Here is a 16,877-nt window from a genome sequence, read left to right as displayed (position 1 = left end):
GACAAGCCTCCTAAACAAGAAAAGTAACAAACAGCACGGCAACACAAGAATCCAGCTACAATTCGATGGCAGTGATAACCGAGGGAAAATCGGTCACTATCAACGACCAAAACAATGTACTGAGCGCCGATATGGTGCAATGACATCAAAGTGACCGCCATGTTTGGGTACTAGCACGGTGATAAAACTTGCGTCCGCGATGTGACCTGAAAGCTATCTGTACCGCTATCGTAATATTGCACCGAGCTTGTCGACTCGTAGCTTAAGCGAGTTTAAGAGCTGCTTTCCGAACAAGGGATAAAATATTGAAGACTATATTGAGGTCACCGCTATGTGAACGAACTCTCCTTAGCTATAATGTGAAACGTTTTGACACAAGCCTCTTTTTTCACTCATTATTTGGCTAGAGCCTCTACTTTCCCGAATTGCATGGCTACGAATTGAATCAGCACCGTCGAACAAGATGCTGCTAAAAGGCGGACGCAAAAAAGAACAATATCTCCACATTATTCACCAGACAACGTAACGCTTAGTGTAGTCTGACTATTTTCAATTTATTTCAGCAAGCGCAATATCGCTTAGTCACGGTGGCCTCAATTATTTCCAAGTACTTCAGCGACCACAATACTGCTTAATCACGGTCATCTGAAGAACACCGACGTTATATTGTGAATGTCGTTGGGATGACTCCTACCTTATTATTTGGCTAGACGTTTCGTACGTTTAATCTAAATGGCACATTGCCAATATAACAAACAGACTACGGCGTAATTTCTGCTCGAGGTTGTGTTACGTACCTCGAGAATGTGCACGCGATACTTATCTATCGTGTTTTCTCTCAAACCCTTTTATACATGTTCTTTTTCGTACATGGATGTTTTAAGAAGTCTAACGTGGAGGGGGAGAAGGGTTGGAGGCGAACAACAAACAGTCTGACGACAGCTAAACCAGCTGGGGAAATTAACGTGATCCCGACACGTCCATAGAGCCGCAAACTTTGCCGCCGCTTTAGAAGGTTAGCGCACAGGAGATGTGATTCTCAACGCGAAAAGGTTGCCTGCGTGCAAAGCGATTAAAATCTTCGTGGGGGAAAACAAAAGGCCAAACGACAAAAGACGACGCACACGTTTTTGCTTGTAGAAGCATGCTGCGACACAGAGGTCTGTGACATTACTGCCGGTCGTTCACCTTTCGGCAGGCTTGTGCTTACCACTTTCGCTATTTGGATTTAGATTAACCGAGGAGTTAGAGCGGTTAATTGGTTTGACGTATTGTTTGCAAACTGGATCCAGAGTCTAAGATGCTTGCGTAGCGTTTTGATTTTTTTTATCTTTCGTTTCACGCATACGCAAACGATACTCACGCGGTTCTTTGTTTGCATGTGTGACTGTAGCCTTTCACAAAAGCTGTTCAAAAAGCTGGCGGAAGTATTAGCGGGGGGCGGGGAGGGTGAAGGGAGGAAAGGGCTACTTGAAGAGGGAGGCCTAATGGGGTGTGGAAACAATGCAACGATGATTAAACAGGTGAGCAAAATGTATATTAGGATGCTTCAACGCTTACCGTTCGGAACTTGGCCGCTTTTCAGTTTCAGCTGGCGCGTCTCTCAGTGGTGAAGATCGCTCCTATAGAGTGATAAAAAGAATATTAAAAAAAACAAAAAAAACATGCGAACGTAGCAGCACTGTTTGCATTTACATTGCGGCATGGTGCGTAGGTTGAAAGTGGCGCGGACGCGTAGCTGCAATGAGAATTTTCTTGTGAACTGTATACTTACGTACATTGTTCTCAAGTTGTCTATTATTTTAATAAAGACATTGATTGGTTAGTGATTGCAAGCTATTGTGTTAACCTGCATGCCTCGTGTTTGTTTTTGCTTTGTATGTTTAAATACATACGAAATTTCACATATCGGTAAGATATGAATTTGGATACAAATACGAGCAAAGCTAAAATTCATACTAAACATCTTTATCCATAGGCTGCCCCTGTCTGCCGAGAGCAGCATTGCAAGCCCTAGAGGCTTTGGGTGACCTGCAATTTGCAGTGGTATGTACTGACTAAAAAATAAACTTGTATGCTCTATTTTAACGAGAAATCACCCAGTAACATCGCTCTCGGTGCTCAGATTTTTAACGCCGATGTGGCTCCGACAACTTGTTCGCCTCCTTTCGAAAGTAGTACATCCTGCCTGCAATGCTCCTGGCCACCATGACATCACCGCAACTGTCGTAAAGGTGTTCTACAAGCGCTTTCGATATTACCATCAAAACCTGCAGCGTCCGTATTGAATGTTTCAGTGTCGGCTCATGACTCACTACCACAGGCACAAATACTCATATATACAGCCATAGACCTGTTCATTGTAATACGGGTGTCACACGGCGCACTTTTGACCGTCGTCGAGCCCGACCGCGATCGAACTTATCAGTCGCGATAGGCTCCTTTGTCCAGTAAATGCGGTGGCTGAGTGCGCCAAGTGATAAGCAAGCGTGACAAAGGACTGTGTGTTACAATTGCTCCGTGACGTCTAGACACGAGCCACATAATTTTTTTCAAAGTGATCACTAACATGACACTAACATGATAAAAAAAACTGTCCATTGTACAGAAGTAAAAGCGGTACTGGAGAATTCAATGTAACACGTGAGCGTGACAAACGGATAAATGTGTTTTAGTAACGATCCACCATATAAGCACGAGCCACATAACGCTTATGCCTGAGTGAACGCCCTTAAAAACGCTAACATCAACCGCCTGCTCCGGATTTGTATAACTTGTACATGTTTCCTGTCGACTCAACGGTAAAATAAGGTTACTGTGTAACTTCCTGTTGGTGCAGAATGAATAATTACAGAAACTGAGCAGCAAACATCTGAGAGCGAAGACACTGCGCTACGTCCACCAAATTCAACCGAGGAAACTCGAGCGGCCTTATCAAAGACGTTGGCATTACAGCAGTCCGCCGACTATAGAAGTCACGATGCCTTTGAAATATTCAAAACACTCGCGTTATACTTTACGCATCTGAGTTATGCCAAGAAGAAGAGACAGGGAAAAAAAGAAAGAGAGGAAGCAAGGATGATAACGACATCGGCGCAAGAGCAGAGCAAGCATGAGCTTCCGTCTGGATGCCGCAACGGCTGCTAGCAGACGAAAAAAAAAATGCGATACGACCGCATCTCTGCGCAGGGCTAGAAGGGTGCAGGCATAAAAATTTGCATGCGCAAAGCACGGCGCTTTCTCCGGCGTCGTCGCAATAACACGTGCTGGAATGAAAAAAAAAAGAAACAGACTGAAAACAAAACAAGAAAAGAAACCAGGGAAGTTAACTCTACGACAACAAGCCTTCTCGCATTCGTTGGCTGGTCTAGGTTAGTTCGTCTGCTAGAACACGGCGAATAACAGACGTAGGCAGGCGAGGCGCCGTAAAGCAACAGAGGGGGCGCGACGATCTACACAAGAACACACGTTCTCTTTCGCGTATTTTGCGTTTGTTCGCTTACTTCTTTGTTAAATCAGGCTTCTTTATCTTTTTTTTTTCAGACGAAGACAAGGGAACAATAGCGGTGGTTCAAGCGTTGCGGTGACCCCAGCTGAGGCAGTCGGAGCGAGCAAGATGTGTACATTGTGTACGCAGAAAGAAAAGATAACGAAGCAAAGGAAGAGATGGACAGATTAGCAGCTGGTTGCACAACATTCGTGCACTGAGATAATGAATTCGCCAAAGGTATTGCGCTACAATCACTTGATCCTGATACTTGGCATTCAATTGGAGATAAAAGAAATGACGTTATGAAACAAATACCATATGTCCACAACTTACCAATGAAACGTAATGCCATTAAAAAAAGAGAAGAGGGAGTGAAAAATTAAAAGTTTTTAAAGGATCTTTTAGAAATAAAAAAGCACCTTTTGCGGCTTCTCTGTTCCCTAATGATGACCACCTTTTTTTTTCTTTGCGCGTGTATTCTTTCTTAACGCCTGTCTCCAGCTAGTGGCAGGTCACGAAAGACATGCGCATAGCATATGCACATACCGCTCTGGACAGAAAATGATAGCGAGCGCGTAACCTTCAATACAGGATTTGCACGTTCCATGAACGACGATCATTATTGGCGGCCAAAATAAGAACCCTACAGTTTACTTAAACAACATTTTGTTATTTTTTTAACTGGACGCTAAATAGGAACCTTATGCTAGTTTAACTTGTCAGTAGGAGGTCTCCAAATCCACGCTCCTGCGACGGTTATGCTTTCGCTGACTGGATGCACCGGAAGCGGTTGCTGGAGCCGGAAACACGTCATGGCCCGCCATGTTTTAGAGGCGATCTGCAACACATCTGGAATGATGCCAGAAGCATCAGGTCTTCCATGCGAGGGGAGTACGTGAGGAAACACGCAGAAGAAGGGAGACGGTCTACCCGCGTCTACCAATCGGGGCTCTTTACGTCACGATATTTCGACAGTTCGTATATCTTCGCTAGCGTCAACTCGACGCGACTGCAGGTCGAGCAAAATGTCGAGATGACGAAGCCCCGACCCGACCGCGTCGTTTACAAACATCTTGTCAGGTGGGTTAATTGTGTGAGTCCACCCACGCCTTGGAGGAGGTGAGACAGAACTTGCCTCGACGCTTGCTGGGTCTGATCCTTTAGCGTCTATATGAACCTGTCGATCGGATCTCAACCCGACAAGCCGACTCGACCCGCCATTTTTTTATTCTTGCATGCGTAGCTATTGGCAGTTTGTGACTATAGTTAATATTCGATAGATAAACGGGAATTACATCGCGTTCAAAAAGAAGGAAATACTCCGCCCACAAAGTTCCGAGAACATTCCCTTAAAAATAAAGAGAGAAAAAATGGGCCCACACGTGTTGAAACAATTTCAAGTTCAGCGATGTACTAACGAACTGCCGCTGTGGTTAGGGTATGTTATGCAAGAATGAAATCGCATCCTGTGTTTATTACATATTAGCTAACGAACCAACTCCTTTTCAATCAAATAATCGCGAACGAAGCCTCCGCAGATACGCGTAGCTTGACTTGATAAGCGACTGCAGTGTTGGTCTTCACTGTGACGTTGTGCTCCCATTCTACCATTACTGTCCCACTTTATCAGGGCTAACTTCGATTTCTACAACTATATGCTTGTAAAATGCAGAGATGCTAACACTAGGCAACGACGGCATCGATTTGAATGCAGTTTGCTGCACTTTAGAAGTACGAATTCTACCGATCTTAAGACTCAGCATTTGAATCTACTGTCTCAAATGCCTCATAAAAAATTAAAAAAACAGTGAATTTTATAATGTTGTACAGAAAAAATGAGCAGCTCCGTAGCTCTTCCCCCCAAAAATATATGTCACCGTTTCATAAGCTGCACTTGTCAGAGAATCGGCTTCTTTTATCTCGGAGCACTGGTGACGTCACAAGCGCTACTGTAAGGTACAAGGTAGATAGAGAAATCTTGAGGAAGAAAAAGCTAAGATTAAGGAGCTTAATTTTTAGAAAAAAAGAGGTAGAATGAAGCATGTGTATTGCACACCTGCTTAAATCGAGCGTGCTAGGCGGCTATTTGTTCCTGCCCCGTATCAAAGGGGATGCAAACAAATCATCATCATCCCAATCATAATCACCATCATCATGACGTTTAACCGGAAAAGTTGCGCAATTCGTCGGGAGATAGACGGCAGATACGATGGCGGTTTCGGCAGATGAAGAGTGAATTCCCGGGAACATCCCAACCGAGCCTACAGCATGGTTTCTCAGCGTACAGAAAAATACAATAACGTTCTAGCGTATCGTGTCCTTCGCGGTTACCGGCTAGGTCCAGAGATATCTGTGTACGCATGAGCATGAACTAGCGCGCCCGAAGCTGCCACCTGGCAGGGCACTAATTGACAGCGCTTGGAGAAGTAAAGGTACTGTCAGTGTTTCTTCGGGAAATAGACAAACAATGAAGGATCTTAGAACGACAGAAAGCTGAGCTAGTTGGTAAGGATTCCCAATACAAAGAAGGGGTAAGGCGTGCAGACACGGACACAAGAGAAGAGAAGTGGACAACACGAACGCCGACTATCAACTGAAGGAAGCACTGAGGCGAAAAAAGAAAGAAGGCACAAAACTGATTTGCGCATTGAATGATATCTATAGAGTGACTTAGATTGGGATTACTAGTTGAGATATTCTTTGCTTATGCATATACTTTGTTCGCGCAAATTTGCATGTAATAGCGTGAGCTATAGGTATCGCTCTGCACAGGAACGATACATACTTATTGCAACACGTTGCACATATATTATGCAAGCTTTATGCATGGGTCTGTGTAATGTTATGGATGCACTATTCCCTAAAGCAAATAGGGCGTACGTGCGCTGCAAAAGTCTGCGCAACTCTCTCCAATTTCTACACACCATTCCAGGCGAACTCTCCACTTCAACACATAAGGAGCAACGCTTTGTGATTTGGAGAATACATGCTTTGATTATCTTAGAGGCCAACAGCCGTATGTACAACAAGAGTTTAGTTCATTATTGGTTTCGAGCTACAATCGATGACCTATATTTCAGGAATTGCACTTTGCAAACGCAGTTGCTCAACAAAGAACATAGACAACATGTCAGACGCCATGTCATGTCGTATGTGTCTTCAGTGTACACATGCCGTTCAACGGTGTTGAGTTCCTTAACTTTAGCGGTTCCCATGTGTGCCCGGTTATACGTGTGACGCACTGCATCGATAACGTGAAGCCGATAAGCAATGCGGGTGTACCAAGTTGAATCACGAGTCCGATTATTGTCACCCGGACTTGCAGCGCAATTTATTGCTTGCTACAGTGCATTCCTGCAGGATGCAAGCTCACGTGTCAATTCCGTACGCAAAGCCACGCATTATCGAACACGCTTCACATCTGATGGACTTCTGGAGTGGCGTCAACACATGCTAGGTAACAGAAGTGTGCACTTCCGGACTGTGACGCTGATGCGTGCAATTCTCCTGCAGACTATAGTTAAGAATATGTGACTATAACAATCTGTGAGTGCGCGTCACTATGACAAACTGTGATCAGCACTGGTGGAACAAGGAAATCCTCAGGCCAGAACAAACATTTCGACAAGAGGCTCAGCGTCCTGGAGTATTAGTGGGTGCATTGTGGACGTACTGGAACATGTTCCGCTTATAGAATAATTGTTGAATATAAACAGCGGTAATGTCCCACAGACATGCTGGCCGACGTTTCGAAACGTGGGCCTACTTTTGCCACAGGCGGCCTTGTCAGCCTTTACGGGTTACGTTCTTGACAGGCTGGTAGAGTGACGTCACTATACTAGCGGTAACGGTTAGTTTTAAGGGGGCTGGTAGAGTTACGTCTCTCTACTAACCCGTTAAAACTAACGCACCACGGATGAAAAGACCATCTCTGATAAAAATAGGACCACTTATCGAAACGCTCGCGAGAAAGAGAGAGAGAGAGAAATAGAAGACAGGAAAGGCAGGGAGGTTAACCAGACGCCTGTTCGGTTTGCTACCCGGCACTGGAGGAAGGGGGTATGAGGATGAAGAGAGAGAGGTAGAGGAGAGAGAGAGAGAGAGCACAGTTTCGCGCACAGTGGAAGGTTCGCACCGAGTCTACACACGCCTGTCTAAGGCATTTCGCCCCTGTCTATACAACTTTTATTCCACAGTGTGTCTCCAACTATCGGCCCCCATTTTGACTTTAGATGTTTGCTTGCTGTATGGCACCAACTAGTAGTAAAACCATCGAGAAACCTTCAACATGCGATATTTTTGAGAAGAAAGTAGTTTGGCTATGATAGCTTATGATTCTGGTAACACTCGAACGCAGACAAGAACCTTCTTTGAAATACTATCAATTTATTATAATCTTTATGCGAACTACAGCCCCGGATTATTATATAATACGTTAATCGATAGTGATCGACTGATGGTGACGTATTTGACGCGGGAGGATGCTGTCAGTCGTAGGAATTGCCAATCAAGCCTACTAGGCTTGGTTGGCAAACCTAGCAACGTTATCGCCTGTAGCAACGTTATCATCACCACCCTTACCAATGAGATGCGCAGTGTTAGAAAATTTGCAACAACGAAGGCACAAGTGAACGCAATCTATACAACCAGCAAAGACTTATAGAACGTTATATGGCATTTTTGCCGATATATGTGTGTTCAATGCCAAATCTTCTCGGAACCACACTCCCAAATGATCATTTTCACATTTTACCTCCTGTGTAATTGAAGCAAATGTATATTTCGTATGCGCTCAGCCAATCAACGATGGCAAGATGTACAATCTTACAATATCCCCCTCAGATACTTCTTACATATGTCGAATATAAACACATTTCAAGACGTTTTTTGTTAATCAGTAGTGTGTACTAAGTGGAAGATCATTTTTTTAATGCCTCGATTAGATGCTACAAGCCAGATCTGCGTGCAAATGGAGAAAGCAACTGTCTGGTCGCGTTTATTGTGGTAAAAAGAATGCAGCAGATTCAACGAGTTGGAAGTTGGGAACGAGTCCATAAAGAGTCGAAATAGGAGCACACACCAGCACGCCCCCTTCCCTCCCAACACGCGCGTGCACGCACGCACGCACGCACGCATGCACGCGCACACACATACGCACACACGCAGGCAGTATGCGCATGCGTGCCTAGCGCAGTTTGAATCCATTATATCCGCAAGAAGCGTTTACTACCTCATTACCGCGCAGCCGCAGATGCGCTAAAGCGAGCATTCTGGTTCCTTTAGGGTGCAGCTCTTATGCGCGCGTTCCTGCATTGAACGCCACCTGCCGCAGCGTCGCTCGTAACCGAGCGAACAAGCGCAGCGAAGTATGAAAGAGCGAACGAGGGGCGCAGCGGGCGATGAAAAGACGGCGATAGGGAAGACAACGCGAGGAGGAAAGCGGAGGAGAAGCGTATGGCGAAAGCGCGAGCAGAAAAACGTAGTGCCACGCAAGACGGGCTCTGTGGCGACGACGGCTACGAGATGGCGCCAGAGTAGCGCGCGTCAAACATACGGAAGCAAAGCGCTGCATGAGCACAGGTCTATTTGCGGAGGGCTGGTGTGAATCGCGCCCGCACGTAGCCCACGCGCGGCCTCTCGCGATTTCCCGATCAGCGAGGCAGGCGCGGCACACTCCGCTGCGTTTGCAAACGTGCCGCACGAGACAGATTGCCCAAAACACGTTTAGAGCTGCGATCAAATCGTGCGCAGCCCGCGTGCTCCACTGTGATTGGTTGGCCTATTCGGCAAGAGAACAGCCAGGCCGCAGCTCCCACGGTCACAAAACCTGGCAAGGTTGACTAAGAAAATCTTAGCTTTTGAAACCGCTCGTTTTTGCCTGTAGCAGGCTAGAGCACTCCAGTTCAGGCAGACCTTGAAGGTCTTTCCTTGAATAAAATATTTATTTCTTGCCTATATTCTTGCCTAAACACAGATATCAAGATGTAACGCCTTCTGGTGGGCTTCCATGTTGATGCTGCAACCTGAATTCTCGTGTCATGTTGGGGTATTGGAAACGCCCATAGCGGAGTCTCTTGGTAGTTTCCGTAGACAAGACAGTCTATACCAAAGTTGTGTAAGGTGGCGGCAGAACCAACTGCAAGACGATAATCAAAGCGTCTGCGTACAGGTGAACTTGCATCTGACTTCATATCAGGGCGAATCTTTCACGCGAACGTTCCCGAGTCGAGCTTGAAAAGGACAGAAGACGATGTGCGATATTATGTGCAAGAGGTCACGGGTGGGTTTGGCAGAATTTCGCAGTGTCCCAAGCAACACTGAAGGTTTTTTTCGTAGTTTCTCCTATCCCTTCTGTTCGTGCTTCTTTCCCAAAATGCTCGAATCATCCAACGATATCACGTTCCCAGCCATAAACCGCATTTCTGCAGGCATGTTCTATCTAGCTGATTGAGAGCTGTGCAGAGGTCATGTCTTTCGTTTTGAAAAGATGGGCAGTAAGCTCAGTAGATGTTCTATAGTTTCCTCGGCACCGCAGGCATTACAGTCGGCGCTGTAAGTCATTCCAATAAAAAACGTAGATGCATTGGTGAATGCGTTCACCTTGAACAAGATCTTGGGACCATGGCCTCGCATATCGCAGCTACAAGAGGCCACAAAAGCTCTGCTGCGATATTTGAAGGCTACTGGATTGAGTCAGCGTCTGTGATCCGGACTGAGTGACCGAACGGTATACCCAGTAGACTTTCTCTTCTTCTTTTAATCTTTCCGTCCCCTTTTTCCTTTCCCCAGTGTAGGGTAGCCAACCGGGCTCAGTCCATGTTAACCTCCCTACCTTTCCTTTATCACTTGCTCTCTCTCTCTCTCTGCAGGCATGTACTAAATGCGTTCAATATAACGGCAAGGGCGGACGGGACGGCGACAGAAAGAAGCAACGAACACACGCGCTGTTTCAGGACAGGACAGGTGTGCACTTTTTCACCCTACTGACCACAGGAGAGCGCGCGATTCGCGCAGTCCAGCTGTAACGAAGTTGCCGAGTACGTAGTCTCGAAGCAGAAGGCTTATATAATGGGTCTCCCGAGCACACAGCAACATGTGCATACGCAGCTGCCAGACTGGAAGGGAGAAAGAACATGCGCCTACACAAAGCAGTCGCGAGAACACGCTGAAACACGGGCCTTTGTGTGTTCACGTACGAGATGACCGGTTGCAGCTAGCACGCAGTTATAGCATCGCGGTAGATTTCGAGCGTCGTGACAAAGGGCTGCGCTCCTGTGCTGAAAGCGCAGTGTAACACGACTCTTCCCTTTCAGGTTATCTTATATTTATTTATTCTTTTGCCACTGCCTTCAAGCACGACCGTCTGAACAGAACACGCTGCAATCCTACATACACTCTGTGCCGAATGGCTTTACGCAGTTTGCTGCGATGTCCACTTTGAGAGAGCTTCCTACAAACGTTACTATAGACGTTACTCCTCCCAGAGACCGCGATCGCTCCGTTAGCATAGAATTACGTCGTACCGCGATGGACATTTTAGAGTCAGCGATGTAGGCTCGTCTCATTCTACGTCTTTCTCGCGCTGCGACAATGTTACCATGGTAACGACGGGCAAGAAGTAAACGGGTATCCGAAGGGCTCGATTTTCGGTTAGTCACAATCGCACGAAAAGCACACACACACACACACATTGAAGCCAGAGAAGTAAAGGAAGACGCTCGTTTTCTTTAATGTAGAAATGTAGAAAAATGTGTGAGCTAAATAGAAATGAAAGTCGACGAAAAGAACCTAGCGCAGCTGGGAATCGAACCCACGTCTCCCACGTTACGTGTGCAGTGGTTTAAAAATTGCATTACTACGGCCGTCATGGTCACTGAGCACTTCCTTGGTGCTAGTGCATTTTGTACAAGATCAGCCTCGGCAGTGTTGGGTATATATATATATATATATATATATATATATATATATATATATATATATATATATATATATATATATATATATATATATACATATATATATATAGCGTCACTCACGGCCACGGCGTGACTAAGGAATGTCCTCTTTACCCCAAAGAGTCATGCGGTGCGTGAGCTTAGGAAGAGGTAACTGGCATGGCATGAACATGATTGCTATTGTGTGGATTTTGTACGGTTTTCGTGTTTGTGGCTGTAAACGTTCTTTGTTCAGGCTCTATTTTACGAAATTTTCGGGAAACTACCTTTTTTCCCACGCGCATGAATGCAATGAGGTTATGCGCACATGAGTAAACACTGAATATTGTTGCACTCACAATGGGGTAGTTCGTTGAAATCGATCGACTTGCAATGTGGCAAAGTTGTTCTAAGCCACAAAAACGAAGTTTAGGTAACTCCATGTTACCGTAACCAGGCACAGTAGCATGGCGTGCGTACGAACACTCGCTAATGCATAACAGACGGCTGGCGAACAACCAGAGTTCCCTCCAGCTATTCTTGTAAACGAAACAACGGACATTTGACAAAAGAGATTGACATGGCCATTCCTCCCAACAGTTTCACTCCCCTTCCCTCTTCGCCAGTGCCAAGCAGCAGACTAAAGCGCACCAGCTTAGTTGGACCTCCCTGCCTTTCCCGTCAACAAAGTCTCTCTTGAGAGAATAGCGTGAGTGCGCATTGTATCCGATATGCAAGGCACAGAAAAGCATAGTGCTGTATACCGCGCGTCGTCTGCTTTCGAGCGAAGCAGACGGCGACTAGTGCAGCACGGCGAACTAGGTGGCGCCTGGGGGAGGGGGTGGGGGGCGGCTTTGCGTCTGAGCTCTTGGATTGCGATCGCTTGGGACGCTGTGCCGTGCTTTAAAGGGTGGAACAAGCCCAGCTAGCCGTCTATCTCGACCAAAGTTTAGGCATTTGCGTCACACGCAAGAAATTAATTAAAAGCGAACGAGACGCCTTCGCCACACGAATGGCAATCTCGCTCCAGCAGCGAATGCTCGTCTGTTACTAACTATTGTCACTGAGATGACGCGTATACTTCTGCAAGATCCAGAACACTGCGGCTGCGGTTTGTTGGCCACGCTTATTTATAGCAAAGGTTTCTAGTTTCAGAAGTGCTGCGAAATTATATAAATGGAAATTGCACCGCAGAGGGTGTCAGCGTTACGGCCTTTCGGTGTATCCAAAGTTGCGAGACGTATTTCGCGAGGTGGTTTAACAGGCGGCGACGCATTGCTTAAAAGCGGCGTCGTGTTCACGTGACGCAACAACGTGTGCTGTTGCCGCTTACGTCTCTTTCACGCTCGCGAGTTACCGAGAAAACTAACTGCACTGACATGGCAGGAAACCAGAAATTGGGATATGTGGCGAGATGACAGGAGTACGCAAACGGGGAGACCGAGGGCCTGTACTTGGAGGGCGGCGCGCAGAAGTCATTGGCTCGTGGAACGCGTCAGCAAAGAGGCAGTTTATTGCTCTTGTACGTCTGTTTTTATGCGAAGCATATTACTAGAGCTCAACCCAGCTCCTCAGGCGCGGCGGTGTCGCCTTCAATGACCTTTGACCCCGTGCCATACCACGTGACACGGTTATGAAAGCTATACATCTGGCGCAAGCTGTCGGGTCTTGTAGGGGGCAAAGCTTATACGGAAAGGACGTCGCTCTTACTTTCTATATAGCTAGAAATAGCACAGCGTATATTCTTTGTATGCATAATATAGACTGTTGTTGCCTTTTATATATTTTTCTCTCTTTTCTTTCTACACCGCAGTAGAGATTCGAACAAGGAGGAGAAATAGACGAAAAGACAGGGAAGATTCGAACAAGGAATCGTAATAAACTTGCGATGTCATGAATCTATAAATTATTAGTCGACGGTTTATATAGACTAGCAACCTTACAGAAAGTAAGCTTATTTATTTATTTATTTATTTATTTATTTATTTATTTATTTATTTATTTATTTATTTCACAATAACCCTAAAGGCCCTCTAGGGAGGGTATTACACAGGGAAAGGGTTACGTAGGTGAGACAAAGAACAGGGCGTAAATGTAAATCCAATACAAAAACAAAACTGGGACGAAATTAATTACAGTGCATCAACGTATAAACACAGAAAAAACTAAAAGCTAAGAAATAAAGATAGTTATCAGTACAGCAACTTTAAATGATTTGCACAAACTATGGCAACGTAGCGGAGGCTTTGGTTATCGGCGCATGAATAAAAAAATCAGTTTACGAATCAGAGAGTGATCCGTTACATATTAGGTATGCATGGTACTGCGTAGAGCGTCTGTAAATTTCGAGGCATTTGTTTGCGTAACAATGTGCAACGGCGCATTATTCCGCTCTATTGCGCTGCGAGGTACAAATGACTGACCAATTGCGCGGGAACGACACATGATGCATTTGACTTTGCAACAATGATCCCGACGCGGAAAAATGGCTGAGGGTTCACGCATGAACTCGTTATGAAGAGATACGTGATAGTAAAGCTTATGGAACAGTGTTAAACGAGATATATTACGGCGAAGGGACAAGGCTTCAAGCTCCGCACGATTCTTTAATGCTGTTACACTGGTTTCTCGTGAATAATCTGAAAAGATGAAGCGTACAGCACGGTTCTGCAGGGCTTCTAAGTCAGTTATTAGGTATGGCTGATGCGGATCCCATATGGCTGACGCGTACTCTACATTAAGGCGTATTAGTGTTGTGTATGCCGACTTGTGTAAGTGTACCGAGTATGTTTGAGGTTCTGTTTAAGGAAACCAAGCGAACGGTTTGCAGATGCGAGAATATGGTTAATGTGATTATTCCACGTCAAGTTAGGGGTTAGGTGTACGCCAAGATATTTGTACCTGGAAACCTGTTCAACAAGGCTCTCGTTTAAGATGTAAGATGTTGAAGTTCGGGGTGCCTGATTAGTAAAAGAGATGAATGTAGTTTTAGCAAGGTTTAGAGGCATTATCCAGGTTGAACACTATACGTTTATTGCGCCTATGTCAGATTGAAGAATGTCGTGATCACAGTTAGAGTGACTATTACGATATATGACGCAGTAATCAGCAAATAGTCTGATAGTGGATTTGATGCCGTCTGGTAGACCATTAATATAAATTAGAAAAAGTAGCGGCCCAAGCACACTTCCCTGTGGTGCATCAGATGTTACGGGAACTGGAGATGAGTTGTGATTGTTAACCGATGTCGATTGCATCCTGTTAGAAAGAAAGTCTTTTATCCATGTGACAACAGTAGAGTCGATATTCAGCTGTGTAAGCTTGTGAATAAGTCGACGATGATCGACACGGTTGAATGCTTTTGAATAATCTAGGAATACGGCATCTACTTGAATTCCGGTGTCTATTAATGAATGTCTGTCGTGTAAAAGCCAGCGAGTTGAGTGTCACATGAATATCCTCTGCGAAAACAGTGCTGTTGCTTAAATACGAGGTTATGTTCTTCAAGGTAGTTAGTTAATGACCTGGGAGTGTATAATGTGTTCGACTAATTTACAAACGTTACTTGTTAAAGAAATTGGTCGATAGTTAAGCGGCGCAGAATGATTCCCAGACTTGAAGAAAGGCACCCCCTTGGTCACCTTCCGAACGTGAGGGGATAACGCCTGTCGATAGTGATTGTGAAAATAGGGTGGACAGTATTGGGAAGATGCTTGGGGGTGTGTTTTTAGAATTGTTTTATTTAAGCCAGTATTGTCAGCGAAAGAGGAAACCCTAAGACTTGTAAGGAGAGGATAAATTCCAGAATCGGTGATTATTATTTCCGGCATAAACGAATCGGTGCGAGTCATGGTGGCTAACGGTTCTAAACATCCACGCGTGAATGCCGATGAAAATGTTTCGTTCAGCAGTTGGGAACAATCAGCCTCAGTTATCGCTACGCCGTCATGATCAGTATAGGGACGACGTCGGGATTATGCTTGGGATTGACGACACGCCAAAAGCGCCTAGGGTTAGTTGTTAACGTCGATGACAGGTCCCGTTTATAGAATTGTCTGCGCGCGGCTCTGAGTAAACTTGGGTATTCTTTGTCACATGCTTTGTACCGACGCCAGGACTCTGATTATTTATTTCTGTTAGCTTGCCTGAATAATCTTTCTTTCTTGTTATTTAGGCGACCAAGGTTTCTGCGAAAACCAAGGAGCAGTGTTATCGGATTTTATGGAAATGATCGGGATGTATTTATCTATGAGATTAGTGAGTGCGTTTTTAAGTAGTAACCAATTTTCTTCTACTGGTCTTCGACAAGTAATCTCTCAGAAAGTCGACAGAAAAAAGCGATGGTTTATTGTTAGCGCGATCAAAGTTAGCTCTTTTGTAACACCTAATCTGCTCGCTGATAATTTGCCTTTTGATAGGTGAAGGAACGAAGTGACCAGTTAGAACATCATGATCAGATAGACCACTAATATGAGTTATTTCAGAACATATATCTGGATCGTTCGTTTGGATCAAATCAAGAATATTAAAAGAGTGCGCAGAACATCATGGCGGGCTTGAAATTAACGGGGTTAAACTGAAATCGAGGCAACACTGGAGGGACGTATGGGACTCTGACTGTGTGCTATAGGTTGATTGCGTGGACCATGCTATGTCTGGGAAATTAAGGTCACCAAAAATTATTACATTAGAATGTGGAAACCGATGAGTAAGTTCGATAAAAATGCGATGAAATTCTGCTGTGAACCCATGAGTGAGGTCCGGTGGGCATTACTCTGCGTTACTTGATCTGAATTTAAAACAAGCTACTACGCATTCAAGGAAAGTGCTAATAAGCATGGGCACTACAATATACTGTCTGTTTATTGAAAGGAGGACGCAACCACCTCGGCGACTTTTTCTATCGCAACGAAAGATATTAAAATCAGTTTCACAAACCAATATGTTTTCATTAGGAACAGCATCGTTCAGCCAAGTTTCAGTTAATGCTATTACTGTTGCCGATTTTGAGTCGATTAGTGAAGATAGTGGGACATTTTTAGAAATAACGCTTCTAATGTTAGTGTATAAAAAGCAAAAGCCGTCCTCAGTACTAATTGTACGATTTGTTAATGCTTGTGGTGTTTGTGGAAGCTTAGGTGAAGTTGAAAAGTTGGCGCCGTGTCAAACTGGAGGCACAACCGGGGAAACGAGCTTCGCACAATTTACTTGAGTGTCCCATACGTACACTTCCTTGTTAATCTTTAGTTTGTTACAGACGAGGCTTACACGGTCTTCTTCTTTCTTTGCGGTTCTTTAGAACTGCCATAATTTACGTCTTTTATCGCAAACCGCCTCGGAGTAATCACGAGAAATGCCAAGGTCAGTATCTTTCAGCTTGTGCTCATTACTAAGCACTGTTTCGATTTCTTTTTCATTGAACAACTTCACACTAATTGGTCGAGTGCGTTCAC

At 45.0% G+C, this 16,877-nt stretch overlaps 1 protein-coding gene across 5 annotated transcripts in view; it reads right to left on the bottom strand.

Moving 5' to 3' along the window:
• Positions 1-16,877, bottom strand: part of dimm (basic helix-loop-helix family member dimmed) — a 627,608-nt gene that overhangs the window by 199,384 nt on the left and 411,347 nt on the right. For all 5 annotated transcript variants that reach the window (XR_010567290.2, XM_070523699.1, XM_065443608.2 and 2 more), the window contains one exon: positions 1,561-1,622. The gene's annotated coding sequence lies outside the window, so the exon portion shown is untranslated. The remainder of the gene's footprint in view (positions 1-1,560; positions 1,623-16,877) is intronic.

The sequence above is a fragment of the Dermacentor albipictus genome, chromosome 8 (assembly GCF_038994185.2).
Source record: "Dermacentor albipictus isolate Rhodes 1998 colony chromosome 8, USDA_Dalb.pri_finalv2, whole genome shotgun sequence".
NCBI classification, from domain to species: domain Eukaryota; kingdom Metazoa; phylum Arthropoda; class Arachnida; order Ixodida; family Ixodidae; genus Dermacentor; species Dermacentor albipictus.
The sequence above is the reverse complement of the archived record's forward strand: the minus strand, read 5'-3'. Positions and strand labels throughout refer to the sequence as shown.